General features: G+C 42.5%; 1 protein-coding gene across 1 annotated transcript in view; it reads left to right on the top strand.

Moving 5' to 3' along the window:
• SLC4A5 (solute carrier family 4 member 5) overlaps positions 1 to 14,626 on the top strand; it is a 92,031-nt gene that overhangs the window by 32,957 nt on the left and 44,448 nt on the right.

Genomic DNA, 14,626 nt, shown 5'->3' with positions numbered 1-14,626 from the left:
GCCCTTGGAGAAGGAGTCACCCCTGGATGGATTTAAATGGCTTTTTGAGCTCCACGGAAGCTTTGCTCCTGTGCACATGATGGGGACTGTGTGTGCAGGCGTCATTTCTAATGTGATCAATGCTGGTAGGTCAGGCTGTTAATAAGATAGATTTTTACTAACTCAGTCTCTTTAGCATTCCCAGGAGGAAAATGCAGCTGGCTGTTTGCTGATACTGACCTTGCCTGAAGGGAGGGCTGGGTCAGGTGGGTGGGGGCACACTCCCCACCCCCCTCACTTCTAGCAAACAATTTACCCAGAATTCCATCCTCTCTCAAGAGTCTGCCTGGCTGCAAGGACAGAAAGAGAAGGAGAATGACCTGGGCTGGAACCCACCCAAGTGTGGAGAGTCCTTTGAGGTTACTCAGAAATAGCTGGAGCTTAGACCCTTCCAAGAGTTCTGAAAGCAAATTCCAAATCCAAGCTGCCTCTGATCTCAACTCAGAGAAAACCAAAAGAGTGAACTTTCCAGAGGTTCTTATGAGACACATATGCATTGAGAACATTCCTGCGATGACCAGGAATGGTCAGAAAGAAGGGCAGGAAAAGTGGGTCAGCTTAGTTGGGTAGAACCATATCAGTTTATTTTCAAAAGCATCCTACATGTGGAGATGTTTGCACACTCCCATGTGATGGAGGGGAAAGCCTGAACTTTGCCTCAACTTTGAAACTGCTCCCACTTAAGATCTTGAAGAATGCCCTCCTAGTATCATTTCCCTGATTATCTGGAGTAGAATCCACCCCCAGACCTCTGGTCTCACCACTTACCTGGGATCATGCTTGTGGGGCCATAGCTGCCTACTTGTATGGAGTAAAGCAGAGTAGGAAGCTGAGAGCTCTTAGCACAGAAGTCAGGAAACATCCTTCATTCATTTAACTAATATTTACAAAGTGTTTACTGTCTGTAAACCTGAGCCAGGTGCTGGAGATACAAAAATGAACATGACAGATGCCATCCCTGCTCACTTGGGCTTTCAGTCCAATGGGGCACAAAAGGCATATTATCCAAACAGGCATTTGATGAGGGGGGTTCTGTGAAAGCACAGTGTAGGGACACCTAGCCCAGACAGCAGGGGCTAAGAAGACATCCAGGAGGAAAAGGTGTTCACACTGAGACCTGAAAGTTGGGTCAAAGTTAACCAGGAGAGGGTATGGAAAGGGGAAGAGGAGAGGCCTCTGGAACACAGAGGAAGGGGCAGAAATTCCCTGTGGCTCTGCTAGAGTGAGGGCTAATCGTGGAGGGCCTATGCAGGCCATGTTGTGGAGCTTGAATTTGATGCTGAGAGCTTTGGAGGGCCACTGAGGGGGAGAGGAGCAGGATTGTCTGTTTGAGAGAGTCCCCTCTGGCTTCAGTGTGGAGAATGTATAAAAGGAGGCAAGACTGGGCCTGTTAGGAGGCTGGACTAGGTGAGAGATGAGACCCTGGACCAAGACGTTGGTAGTAGGAACAGAGAAAGGGGGTGGATTTGAGACATATTTTTTTAGCATATAATTTTATATATATATATATATATATATATATATATATATATATATATATATATATATACATACACACATATATTCCTTTTAGATATATTTTTTTAGAAAGTTTTAGATTCACAACAAAATTGAGAAGGTACAGAGTTCCCATATGCCCCCTGCCCCTGAACATGCATAGCCTCCCTTGTGACTGACAGACATCCTCCATGACAGCGGTACATTTGTCACTACTGATGGGCCTACATTGACACATTATCACCCAAAGCCCATAAGTTATGTTAGGGTTAACTCTTGGTGTTGTACCTACTATGGGTTTGGACAACTGTATAAAGACATGTAGCCACCATTATAGTAACATACCTGGTAGTTTCACTGCCCTAAAGATCTGCTCATTCATCTCTCTCTCCTCCCTAATCCCTGGCAACCCCTGATCTTTTTACAGGATTTGAGACCTATCTTAAAGGGTAGAATTTTGACAGGACTTAATGACAGATGGTATATTGGGAAGCAGGTTAGTCAGGGAGATGCCCAGGTTTCCAGGTTGAGCAGGTGGGGGACTTGTAACAATTTAGGAAACACAGGAGGGGTAGCACGTTTTTCTAGTGTTGACTGATTTGTTTTGGTGGAGGTTGTTGATGAGTTCCCTCTGGACATGTTCTGTTTGGGGAAACTCCAAGTGGAGACATCCATCAGGTCATTATATAGATATGGAGGTCTGTAGCTCAGTAGGGAAGCATGAATTTGTGAGTGATGAGCATCTGGATAGGAATTAAATCCATAGACAAGGAGACTTTCCAGGGCAGAACCCCACCCCCAGGTCACTCACATTTAAGGGATGGGCAGAGGAAATGGAATCCACAATGGTCACTGAGGAGCAGCCAGAGAGGTTGGAGAGGAGCACGAGGAGTGCTATGTACTAGAAACCAGGGGCAGGGAGACATTCAGGATGGAAGGAGTGGCCAAAAGTGGGGAAAGAACTGAAGAGTATCCAGAGAATGGAGAGATGAGAGCAGTCTCAGGTGGGATGGGGCAGCAGGTGGAGAAGAGAGTCGGAAGGACGAGGGTGGGTACGGTTGAACAGTTCTCGCAAGATGCTTGTCTGTGAAAGGCGGCAGTTAGAGAGGTCTCTCAAGGGAGGCTTTTGTTCTTTGTGAGCAGGAGAGATCTGAGTATGCTGACTGCTGACAGAAAGGAGCCAGGTGAAGGAGAGTGGTTTAAAGATGCAAGAGTCAGAAGAGAGCTGTTGGGTGGAGGGTGCGGGGTCCTGAGCCTGCAGCTAGAAAGGCTGCTAGCCATGTGACAGGTCCCAAGGAGCAGAGGGCAGGGCGGCTTCAGTGAGGCTTGGGGGTTCCTAGCAGAAGTGTAGGGGGCTGGTAATTGCCAGACCCATCTCTCGTTGGAGGAGACATGGGAGCAGAAGAGCTCCTGCAGGAGCTGCGCGTTGCCAGGTGGTTCAGAGGCAGGTAAGCAGTGCCAGGAGCCTCCTGTTTTATTGCAGTGGAGCCATGCATGGAGATTTGTGGTCAGATGAAAGTTTTTAAGGTTGTTTGACTTTGACTAGATGCTTATTTCCTGGTCTGAATAGTCACACCATTATTATCAAGCCATTTTCACATCTAATATCTAACATGGTCCTTCCCTGTCCCTCCACTAGTCAAACACTGATACCTGACCCTTATGCTGGGCAAGTGGGAAATAGTGATTGTATATGAATAAGAACTTGGATCAAGGCCCAGGTAGAAGTGGGCAAAGTTCCCCCAGGCCTCAGAGGCCCAGGTTGCAACTAGTGCTCTCACCTGTGAGCTGTGTAAACACAGAATAGGGGCTATGCCAGGGTGTCTGTGCCCCAGGGATTTAGTGATCACTTACAGTTAGCACACAGCTCAGTGTGGGGGCTGCATGAGGCCTAACACACCAGAAGGGGCCACCTTCATAGGGCCTGCCATTGGGTGGGAGAAGCACCAGTCTGCACCTGTGTGGACAGCCAGGCAGTGACACAAGGCCACCACCTGGTGGACTCAGGATGCTAAGATAGGATTAGCTGACCAGTGAGTGGGATAGGAAGGCTAGCTATGTGAGGAGAGAGGACAGGAGTCTTCCCAGATGTGGCTTGACTGGCTGGCAGTTCCTCAGAACCCCTAGAAGCTAGTTGGCAGGAAGGGTCACCTCCCCACAACTGAGGACATCTTCGGGTGGCTCCCACAAATGCAGTTGTCAAGAAGGGAGAAACCCCACCATCAGACCACTTTGCTTGCCAAGATGCCAGTTGATTAATCCACATATATATTTGTATGTAAATATGTTTTCATCTAAGTCCAAGTATATAATATTTTACTTTTAAATATCTAAATATCTATCTATAACTTTTTATTATGGAAAATTTCAAACACAAAAAGTAGAGAGAACAATATAATGAGCTCCCATGTATCTATTACCCAGCTCCGTCACAGATTAATATCAATTTTTCTCCATCACTTTTTTTTTTTTTGCTTTTAGGAATTCCATTTTGTTGTTTGTTTTCACCACAGTGTTTTGAAGAAAATCCCAAGGGTACCTGGGTGGCTCAGTTGGTTGAACATCTGATTCTTGATTTCGACTCTGGTCATGGGTTGTGGGACTGAGCCCCACATCAGGCTCTGTGCTGAGCATGGAGTCTGCTTGGGATTTTCTCTCTCTCTGTCTTTCTCTCTCTCTAATAAAAAAAAGAAAATCCCAGACATTAGAAACATCTTAGTACACATCTTTATGAAATTAGACTTCTTTGTAAACACAACCACAATGCCATTATATCTCCTTACAAAGTTGAGAACAATTCCTTAATATGATATTTCATCTACATTCAAATTTCCCTAATTGTCTCAAAACCTCCCTTTACTGTTGGTTTGTACAACTTCAAATCAAAACAAGGTTCACACATTGATTTTAGTGGTTATGTCTCCTGTCTTATTAGGATAAGAACTGTCAGACTCCGAGATGCTGAAGGAATAAACCTTCCTGAAAATGCTTTGTCAGTCAGGAGCTCTTTGTGCTAAAGTCAAGAGCTTTCCCATCTGATATGTCTAGCTTCACAACCATAGTCTAAGCTCAAGTGAGCTGTCAGGGCCTGTGTAGGATGCCCAAGGGAAAGGTAATGCCCCTGTCACTGTTAGGACATTTGAGGCTGCAAGTAACAGACACCCACCCAAGCTAACCTACACAACAGAAGGAGGCATCAGCAGAACACAGGCTGACCTCATGGTACCCAGGGGTCAGATATCTCAAGGTTTGGTCCCAGGAAACCAAGCTGTCCTTTTTCTCTGCTTCTGGCTCTACCTTTCTCTGGGCAGCTTCTTTATTCTCTGCAGCTGGCTTCTCCCATTTGTCCCTATCCTTGGCCATTCCTTAGCTTCCGTGTTTACATCTACTCAAGGGACCATTCCACAATGCATAGCCATTTCTCAGTCCCAATTCCTAATTCTTCAAAGAGCATTGGATTTGCCCAACTTTGGTTGTCCCATCATTGTGACCCAAATCAGAGTTATGGGGAGGTATGGGGAAGGCTGGCCATGGTTTGGGGAGCATATCCCCATGTATGGAAGCAGAGCAGACACCCCAAATATGTCTTTTTCACATGTATAGTAGTGAAGATATGTGCTTTATGTACTCTAGTCTTTGGCCACAGTCATGTGTCTAATGCCAACCAGAACTTTAAGAATTCTTCAAGTCACCATGAGAGTATATGTGGTGGAGTATTGCAAACCTGTCCCCCCTCTTAGACAAGCACCTCAGAGATCATATCCTATCTTTGTACATGGATATCTACTGTCACTACTGCTCTATATCAACTCATAGGGCTGTGGAAAAGTGGAAGCTCTAATCTGTGGGTCTAGGAGAACTTCGGAAAGTTGATCTCATCCACACCTTTCTTCTTTCATTCTAAAAATATGTTAGGGGACGTTGTGTTAGGTCCTGTGGGAGAACTGAAATGAGTCAGGAATGAATCTCTTCTCAAGATGCTTATGATCTATTGCAGGTGTCAACAAAATTCTTATAAGGGACAGATAGTAAGTATTTTAGGCTTTCTGCTCATATATGATCTCTCCTTCCTCTTTTTCTTCTCCTTTTCCTCCTTTATTACTACCCTTTGAAAACTGTAAAAACCATTCTTAGCTAGCTGGTCATACAAAAGCAAACTGTGAGGCACTTTTAATTCATAGGACATGGGTTTTTTGACCCCTGATTTAGTGTAAAAGGCAGGCATGTGCTCATATACATAGATAACTAAACCCAAGGGGAGTGCTGTGATGTAGTGAGAACAGACCTCTAGAGTCAAAAGATTTGCCCGTAAACATTGTCTTTTATAAGCTGCATGACCTTGAGCAGGTTCCTTATCCTCTGAGTCTCCAGTCTCCTAACGTGGACAGTGTGAATAGTAACAGACCTTCCTCAAGGGGCTGATTTGAGGATAAAATGAGATAATACATGTAAAGTACTTGGTATAATGTCTGGTGCATAGAATGTGCTCTGTAAGCTTTAGCCACCGTTGTTATGGTAAGTGCCATGTGACAAATGACACAAGATAGGATGGGAGGTCAGAGGAAGGAGCAGTCTCTTCAAGCTTTGCCTTGGAAGAAGTGGCCTTTGAACTAGGGCCTGAATAGCACAGGTGAGCGAGAGAGAGCATCCAGGTAGAGAGGAGGGCCTTTCCTGAGAGGCAGTGAGGAGCAGGTGCCAACAGACTCTGAGGGAGACTGACAAGTCTATAAATGACAGTCCTTTGGGAGTAATTACAAAAACCTCCTGGACACACAAACAAGTGGCCTTCAGAGAGATTTGCCTCCAGAAGCCTTTCCCTGAAGGAGCCAGTAAGGAATTTGCTAATAGCTGTGTCTGATGGCATTCACTTAGCTCTGGGCTCCCCCTTACCCCTGAATGAAGACATGATGTACAGCAGGATGGACCCTTCACCAGATGCATGATCTTGGGCACAGAGTAACCACCCCCATCCCACTCAACACGGCTCCTGGAATGATGCACCTCTGCCTCATCCCTGCCAGCTGACTACTGGGTACTCTTTCTGAGAAGTGGGTCTCCAGCAGTGCCCAGATCGCACTGGATAACCAAAGGCCCTTAGAGGGGACTCCTATGCTAGCAAAAGGAAAGACTTTCAATCACAGGGAATTAGTCAACTATGAAAGCATGTGGGGTTCATTTCAGAAAAGTCTATGACAGAGGTGCCCACTTGTCTGGTCCCAGACCCAGGCAAATCTCATTTACAGAAATGGAAGGTTCCAGACATTTTATCCTGAGTCTTTAAACATTTGAGTCACTTAGCCTCAATTCTGATTCTATATCTTTCTGATGATAATTTGGCTTTCCCCATGCATCTGCCTGTAAGGAGAGAATGCAAGGGCTGCAAGATGACAGTACCTAACCCCTATAACCGTTGTAAATCTCATTGTAAATTTGGGCTAATACATCAATCCTTGTGAACTTGGTTAACATTAGTCAGTATCCTTGGACCTAATCATCTCTGGGACGATATGAAGACAAATTTCCGAACTTGGTCTTGGATGGAAACAACTTTTTATATTATTTCAGATACATTTTTTTAAAACAGGCTCCACACCCAATGTGGGGCTTGAGCTCACGGCCCTGAGATCAAGAGTCAGATGCTCTACTGACTGAACCATCCAGGTACCCCACTCCACATACATACTAATGGTTTCTCACACATCTCCAGGAAAATTTTTTATTGGTCCATAGGAGAATTAACACTGGCCTTTGGTTTCTGCTGGAAAAGTCAAGGTGTTAATATGACTCAAAGTTCAGTTAAATAGCTTTGCTGGATGATAGGGGAGAACTCACATTCACATTACTTTTAAGAAATCAATCCATTAAAGTCACAAAATTTATTACCAAGTGGCCTTAGCAGCAAGCAAAAACACTATGTCTTGATACTTTGTAACTAAAACGTGGAAGTCAAGTCTTTGGACAATGGGTGATGGAGTAGGGATGAGAGAGTTACAGAATAAGGTCAGTGAGGGAGGCCATGTAGATGGAGAATTACCACAGTGTGGGCATGTACTTCTCAACTTTTAGGTGAGTAAACATAACTTCATCTAAGCAATGAATTCGTACAAATATAAGTCTTAAACATTTCGAAGCAACATAACCTTAACATTAAAGTTCACATTCTATAGATTACATTTTTTTAATCTTTGAATTTAGGATTTTCTGAGAGGAATTTTTGGTAAGTTTATTTATTTTGAGAGAATGTGCACAAGCTGGGGAGGGGCAGAGAGAGAGGGAGAGAGAGAATCCTAAGTAGGCTCTGGGGTGTCAGCTCAGAGCCTGACGCAGGGTTTGATCTCTTTTAAGGGGAGTTTTTGCAAACAAATTAACCAGGACACAATTTAATGGTGATTATATGCAAAATAAGCACAGAAAGAAAGGACCTTCACCCCAATCAGAATTTCTCCAGATTTTACTTATATTCTCCAGATATATTCTATATTCTCCAGATTTTACTCTTAGCTAACCACACAAAATGTCCTGTTCACTGTCCTCTTAAAGACCTGGGTCTTCCTTTTAAAAAGTCCTAATGTCCGATTCTCAGGCCCTTGAGATTCTGATGTCATTAGTCTGGGGTTCGGCCTCAGATGTTGGAATTTGTAATAAGCTCCCAGATGACACTAATGCAGGGGAGGTGAAGAGCCACAGATGCACTAGCCAGGGCAGGGTCAGTGGGGGTTAGAATTTAAGTCTCCACCTGAGGATGGAACTAGAATTTAGGTCTCCTAGTTTTTAGCCCTTTCCAGGGCCTACAAGGACAACCTCCCTCTTCTTCTCACATCCTGAGTTGAGTATTGGAAAGCCTTGGCTGTACTGGTAGCTTGCCCCATGACACTTTTTATCAGTCTTGGTGTAAACTGAACAGCGACTTCTCTAATTGCATCTGTGATTGAGTTTCTAGTCACAGAAAAGGCCTCAATTCCAGACCCTCTTTGCGTGACAGAGAACTGCTTTCTGTGACATGTGACTCTTTAAGGTTCTGTTTAGCTCCATCCCAGACGGGAGAAGGGCATCTGGTGCCCTGCCCTGGCCTGGACAAAATCCTTAGAGTTCTTTTCCAGCCTGGAGATTTTCTTTCCGCTTGACCTGCTTCTCCAACTCTAATTCCCCACCTTTTGAAGCCAACTGTGGTGTAAAGATCACTTTGCAATGAGTTGTTTGGGATTACACATTAACCATTTTATCAGGCTTCTGAGTGTTTTTAAGCCAGGCTTTGGTCAAAGGCTTTCTAAAATGCCCATTCCTTTATTCATTCTGAAAAGTGGTTAAACATTTAACTATGGAAAATTTAAATGTATACAAAAGTAGTATGTAGTAGAATGAATCCCCATGTACCCATCACCCAGCTTCAGTGGTTACCAGATAATTCATGGCCAATCTTGTGTCTCTACCCCCTCCTTGCTGCCCGCCCCTCCACCCACACTGGATCACACTGACACAAATCCCATACACCATATCATTCTATCTGCAAATATTTCAGTGTGTGTTTCTAAAAGATAAGGCCTCTTTCTTCCTTCCCTTCCCATTTTTTTATTATGATAAAATATGGTACTATCTTAGCTATTTTTTAGGTGTGCAGTTCAGTGATTTTAAATACATTCAGCCATCGCCACTATCCATCCTCATGGTTCTTTTAACTTATAAAACTGAAACCCGGTACCCATTGAACAGTAACTCCCCCTATATTCCCCTACTCCAGCCCCTGGAAACCACCATTTTACTTTCTGTCTTCATGATTTTGACCACTCTAGATGCCTCACAGAAGTGGCATCATACCATATTTGTCTTTTCATGCCTGGTTTATTTCACTTTGCATAATATCCTCAAGGTTCATCCATGTTGAGGGATGTGCCAGGATTTCCTTCCTTTTTAAGTCTCAATAATATTCCATTTATGTATATACCACATTTGGCTTATCCATTCATCCATTAGTGGACACTTGGGTTGCTTCCACATTTTAGCTATCATGAATAATGCTGCTGTGACCATGGGTCCTGATCCGCAGACTGTCTTCAAAACCCTGTTTTCAATTATTTGGGGTAAAGGCCTCTTTCTTTTTAATACAACCATAATACCACTGTCACATATTTTTTCTAAATGACACTAATTCTTTATTTTCACAGAATTACCTAGGCAGTGTCTATATCTCCCAGATTATCTCATATTTTTAAAATATAATTGGTGCACATACTGCATTTGGGAGATCTGTCTCTGAAGCCATTCTCTACAGGTTCCTCCTCTTTCCCTTGTGATTGTTGTCATTGCTAAAGAAGCAGCATTTTTCCCATATGCTTTCCACATTCTGGATTTTGTTGTGTCTCTGTGATGGTGCTTAACCTGTTCATCTGCCCCTGTATTTCCTGTGAATAGGTGGTTGGGTCCAGGCTTGTCTGATTCCTGTCTGAGGTGTCTGCTTCTATCAGGAGGCAGCTCCTGCCCCACTGGTCTATGTGTGTGTTTGTGATGTTACTAGACTATGACGATCATTGCTCAGATCATTCTAAGTATTTTTAAGCACACTTAAGCCCTATGATTGTGTCTTTTCCCCAGTCATTTCCTCATAACTGGACTTCACCCAAAGTGATCAGTGAGGCCTCACTGCCCTCAAGCAGGAAGGAGCAAGCATTTAAAGACTGTAAGGGAACACCAGTGAGGAAACAATGGTCCCTGTCCTCAAGAAACTTGATGTCTATTTGGGGGAAGCACGTATCTATCAAAATAACCAGGAAACACAATTGACTACAATTAACTGTTTGTTTTAGCCTCTGAGCCCCACAAGTCAGGAACGTTATGTAGGGCAGTCTATTGCAAAGTTGCCTGGGTTCCATACAGGTATTCTGATGTAATAGATCAAGATAGATCTAGAAATCAAGATTTCTAGAATAGATCTAGAAATCAAGATTTTAAAAGCATCTGAGGTATTTTTCTGTACACCTAAATTTAAGAACCATCATCCTAAGACAGTGGTTCTTTTTAGAAATTTTTTTGTTTATTCATTTTTTAGAGAGAGACAGAGTGTGAGCTGGGGAAGGGCAGAGAGAGAGGGAGACAGAGAATCCAAAGCAGGCTCCAGGCTGTAAGCTGTTAGCACAGAGCCCAACGTGGGCTTGAACTCACAGACTGCGAGATCATGAACTCATCAAAGTCAGACGCTTAACCAACTGAGCCACCCAGGTGCCCCCTAAGACAATGTTTCTTAAAGTGCAATCCCTAGATCACAGCATCAGCATTATCTGGAAACTTGTTAGAAATGTCCAAATTCTTGGTGTTCCCTCTCTCTCCAAAATTAATAAATAAACTTAAAGAAAGACTGACAATGCCAGGGTTTGAGAGACTTCAGAGAAATGTGAGGTTTCCTGTACGTTGGTGGAAGTGTAAATTGGCAGAAGCTTTCTGGAGAAGAGTTTGGCAATGCATATCTTACACTTAAAAATGTACAGACATAGCAGTTCCATTTCTGAGAGTTTATCCTAAGGAAATTATGGAGCTGGGTCAAGGACATTCAGTCCAGCCTTGTATATGATAAAGAATAATTAGAAATAACCTAAATGTCCACCAAGTGAGGATTATTCATATCAGTTGTCATCCATTCACACAGCGAAATACTAAAGAGCCTTTAAAATGATATCAGTATTTATAGACATGAAAGAATTAATGTCCAGTAGATACTCTGCCTTTTCAGTGCTGTCATTAATGCAAAATTGTGTATGTGCCCATGTACACATATGCATTTATACACACAGAGATCTATAATGGGAGTCATCAAAATATCAACCACGGTGTTCTCTGGTTGGGAGATCTTTGAATGCCTCTACTTTCTTTTATTTTTTCTAAAATGACAAAAGCAATATTCTTTATTTCTACATTAATAGCTAACACCAACAGAATTAGCATTATATGTCAGGCACTGCTCTGATTGCTACTGTTAATAATTATTAATAATATTAATTAGTTAATGCTGTTATTCCTGTAGAAAACAAAATAAGGTTCATAGCTAGTAAATGATGAAGCTGGGATTCAAAACCTGGTTGTCTGGCTCTATAGGCTGTGCTGTTGCTACATGAATTAACCCAAACAGAGTGAAAGTCTCTTAACCCCTCCCCCACCAGCAAACCCACTCCTCTCCCCAGAAGTAACCATCTTGTTAACCATTTGACAGGTAGCCTTCCAAAGCTTCTGCCAGGCACTTTTAGACACATGTGGCCAAACAAATAGATGTGTGTTTGTTTGTTTGTTTCTTTCTTTCTTTCTTTCTGAAATGGCATGGTATTATCTATCTTGTCAGTATGCATAATTCATCCTCACACTTTTGACCTCTGAGGGGTATTCTGTGGCAGGGATGCAGGGAATCAATGTGACGATGGCCCTACTGGAAACTGGCGGTCTCTAGTTCTTCACCTCAATGGACAAAGCTGCAGTTGAGTATTCTTGTAGACATACTACTGTGATATTTCTGCATTAATTTCCTAGAAATGGAACCATTACAGCAAAAGACATGCACACTAAATGTTGAAAGCAGCTGCCCAGTCCCCACACCAAGACCATGCTGCTACACAGCATATACACACATTGTGTTTACATACACATGCACTGTGCATGCACATCTACTAAGTTAGTGCCCTGCCTGTATCCCCTTGTGTTTTCACCAACACAGGAAGTTGTCAGCCCTTTTCATTTTTGCCAATAGGAGAAATAAAGAATGTCATTTAATCTCCAATAATGTAAATGTCCTCAATTACCAGTAAAGTTGAAAATCTTCTTGGCCCTCTTCATTTCTTTCCAGAAATGTTTGCTCGTCATTTGGGTAATTTGACTTTTTCTTATTGATGTGAAGGAGTTTTGTTACAGTATAGATACCAGTTTTTTTGATGCCCTGTGTGTTATAACAGTTTTCCCACTATGTTGCATTTCTTTGAACTGTGTCTTATTTTGTAATACAGATGTTTTAGTTTAGTTTATTTTTATGTAACAAAATCTGTCCATTTTTCCCCTTGTGGCTTCACATCTTGTCTAGGAATTCTTTCTGTACAACTAAGAATATTAGAAGACTCTTTCATATTCTCTTCTAGTATATTCGTATTGTTGTTTATACATTTTTAATTATTTATTTGAATTGTGGTGAAATATATAAAACATGAATTTTACCATTTTCACCATTGTTAAGTGTAAGGTTCAGTGGCCTCAGGTATATACACACTGCTCTGCAGCCATCACCACCATCATCTCCAGAACTTTTTTCATCTTGCAAAACTGAACCTCTCTACTGTCTCAAATTCCCACTCCCCACTCTCCTCAGCCTCTGGTAGCCGCCACTCTGGTTTCTGTCTCTGTGAATTTAACTACCCTGTGTCTCCATGCAAGTGGAAATCATATAATGTTTATCTTTAGGCCTCGCTTATGTCACCTAGCATAAAGTTTTCAAGGTTCATCCATGTTGTAGCATGTGTTAGAGTTTCCTTTCTTTTTAAGAGTCCATAATATTCCATCATAGATTTAATTTTATGTTTAGATTTTAACCTACGTAGAATTTAATACTGTGTTTGGTGAGAAGTAGGTTGAGAGGTTATGGGTTTTTTTATTTTTAGGTTGGTCATCTTTTAAACAACTCCTATAAAAACCCACATTCCCATAGTGGGCCCAGGTCTGTTTCTGGACTGTTGTTCATTGATCCTTTTGTCTATATCTAGACTGGAAATAAACTATTTTAAGTACTCCAGCTTTTCGGCAAGTTTATCTGCTAAAAGCATGTCCATCCGTTCTTCTTCCTATTTAGCCTTTCTTCAACCACTTTTAGACAAACTTCAGAATTAGGGCCCCAAAATACTCTTTTAGGATTTTGACTGGAATAGCTTGAAGCTACCCAGTAAGTTGGGGGTTGACATCTTGCAAAATGGAGCCTGCTAACCTTGCTCTCCTGGCAGCTTTCCAGGCTGTGTGGTGCTGCCCTCTGCAGGGGAGATACGGGTCACTGCAGCCACGGCTGCCTCTGTCCAAGGCCATCTCACTCCACTCCTCAACTCAGCCTCTGATGCCAAGTCTTCCAGAAAGAACAAATTCCTACACATCCTTGGTTTAATTTCTTTCCTTCCCCAAATGACATTTGTATTTTAACATGAACTTTCAGAACCAAAACCCAGAGTGGACGTGTAGAATCTTCATGCCCCGCAGTAGAAGCCATGGGGAAATACTTTTTTTGTCAGCAATGCTTTCTCTGCTCCCAGTGAACCACACCACATAAGGCAGACACTGAACACATGTGTGACCAGCCCTGAGTAACCAGGTTCCAGTTGATACTTTAAAAAAAATTTTATTTAGTTAACACACAGTGCAATATTGGTTTCAGGAGTAGAATTAAGTGATTCATCACTTACATACAATACCCAATGCTCATTACAAGTGCCCTTCTTAATACCTATCACCCATCCAGCCCATCTCCCATCTACCTCCCTCTATCAACCTTCAGTTTGTTCTCTATCGTTAAGAGTCTCTTGTGGTATGTTTCCCTCTCTCCTCTTCCTCCCCACCCCCCACCTTCCCATATGTTCGTCCAAATGTCACATATTGGTGAAATCATGGCATTTGTCTTTCTTTGACTTATTTCGCTTAGCATAATACATCTAGCTCCATCCATGTTGTTGCAAATAGAAAGATTTCATTCTTTGTTACGGCTGAGTAATATTGCATTGTGTGTGTGTGTGTGTGTGTGTGTGTGTGTGTGTGTGTGTGTTTATCGATTCATCAGCCAATGGACATTTGGGCTTTCTCCATTGTTAGTTATTGTTGATAATGCTGCTATAAACATTGGGGGACATGTACCCCTTCAAATCTGTATTTTTGTATCCTTTGGGTAAATACCTAGTAGTGCAATTGCTGGATCATAGGGTAGTTCTATATTCAGTTTTTTTAGGAACCTTCATATTGTTCTCCAGAGTAGCTGCACCAATTTGCATTCCCACCAATAGTGCAAGAGGCTTCCCCTTTCTCCACAACAACACCTGTTATTTTTTGTGTTAATTTTAGCCATTGTGACAGGTATGAGGTGGTATCTTAT

This window comes from Panthera leo, chromosome A3 (assembly GCF_018350215.1).
Source record: "Panthera leo isolate Ple1 chromosome A3, P.leo_Ple1_pat1.1, whole genome shotgun sequence".
In the NCBI taxonomy this organism is placed as follows: Eukaryota; Metazoa; Chordata; class Mammalia; order Carnivora; family Felidae; genus Panthera; species Panthera leo.
The sequence above is the reverse complement of the archived record's forward strand: the minus strand, read 5'-3'. Positions and strand labels throughout refer to the sequence as shown.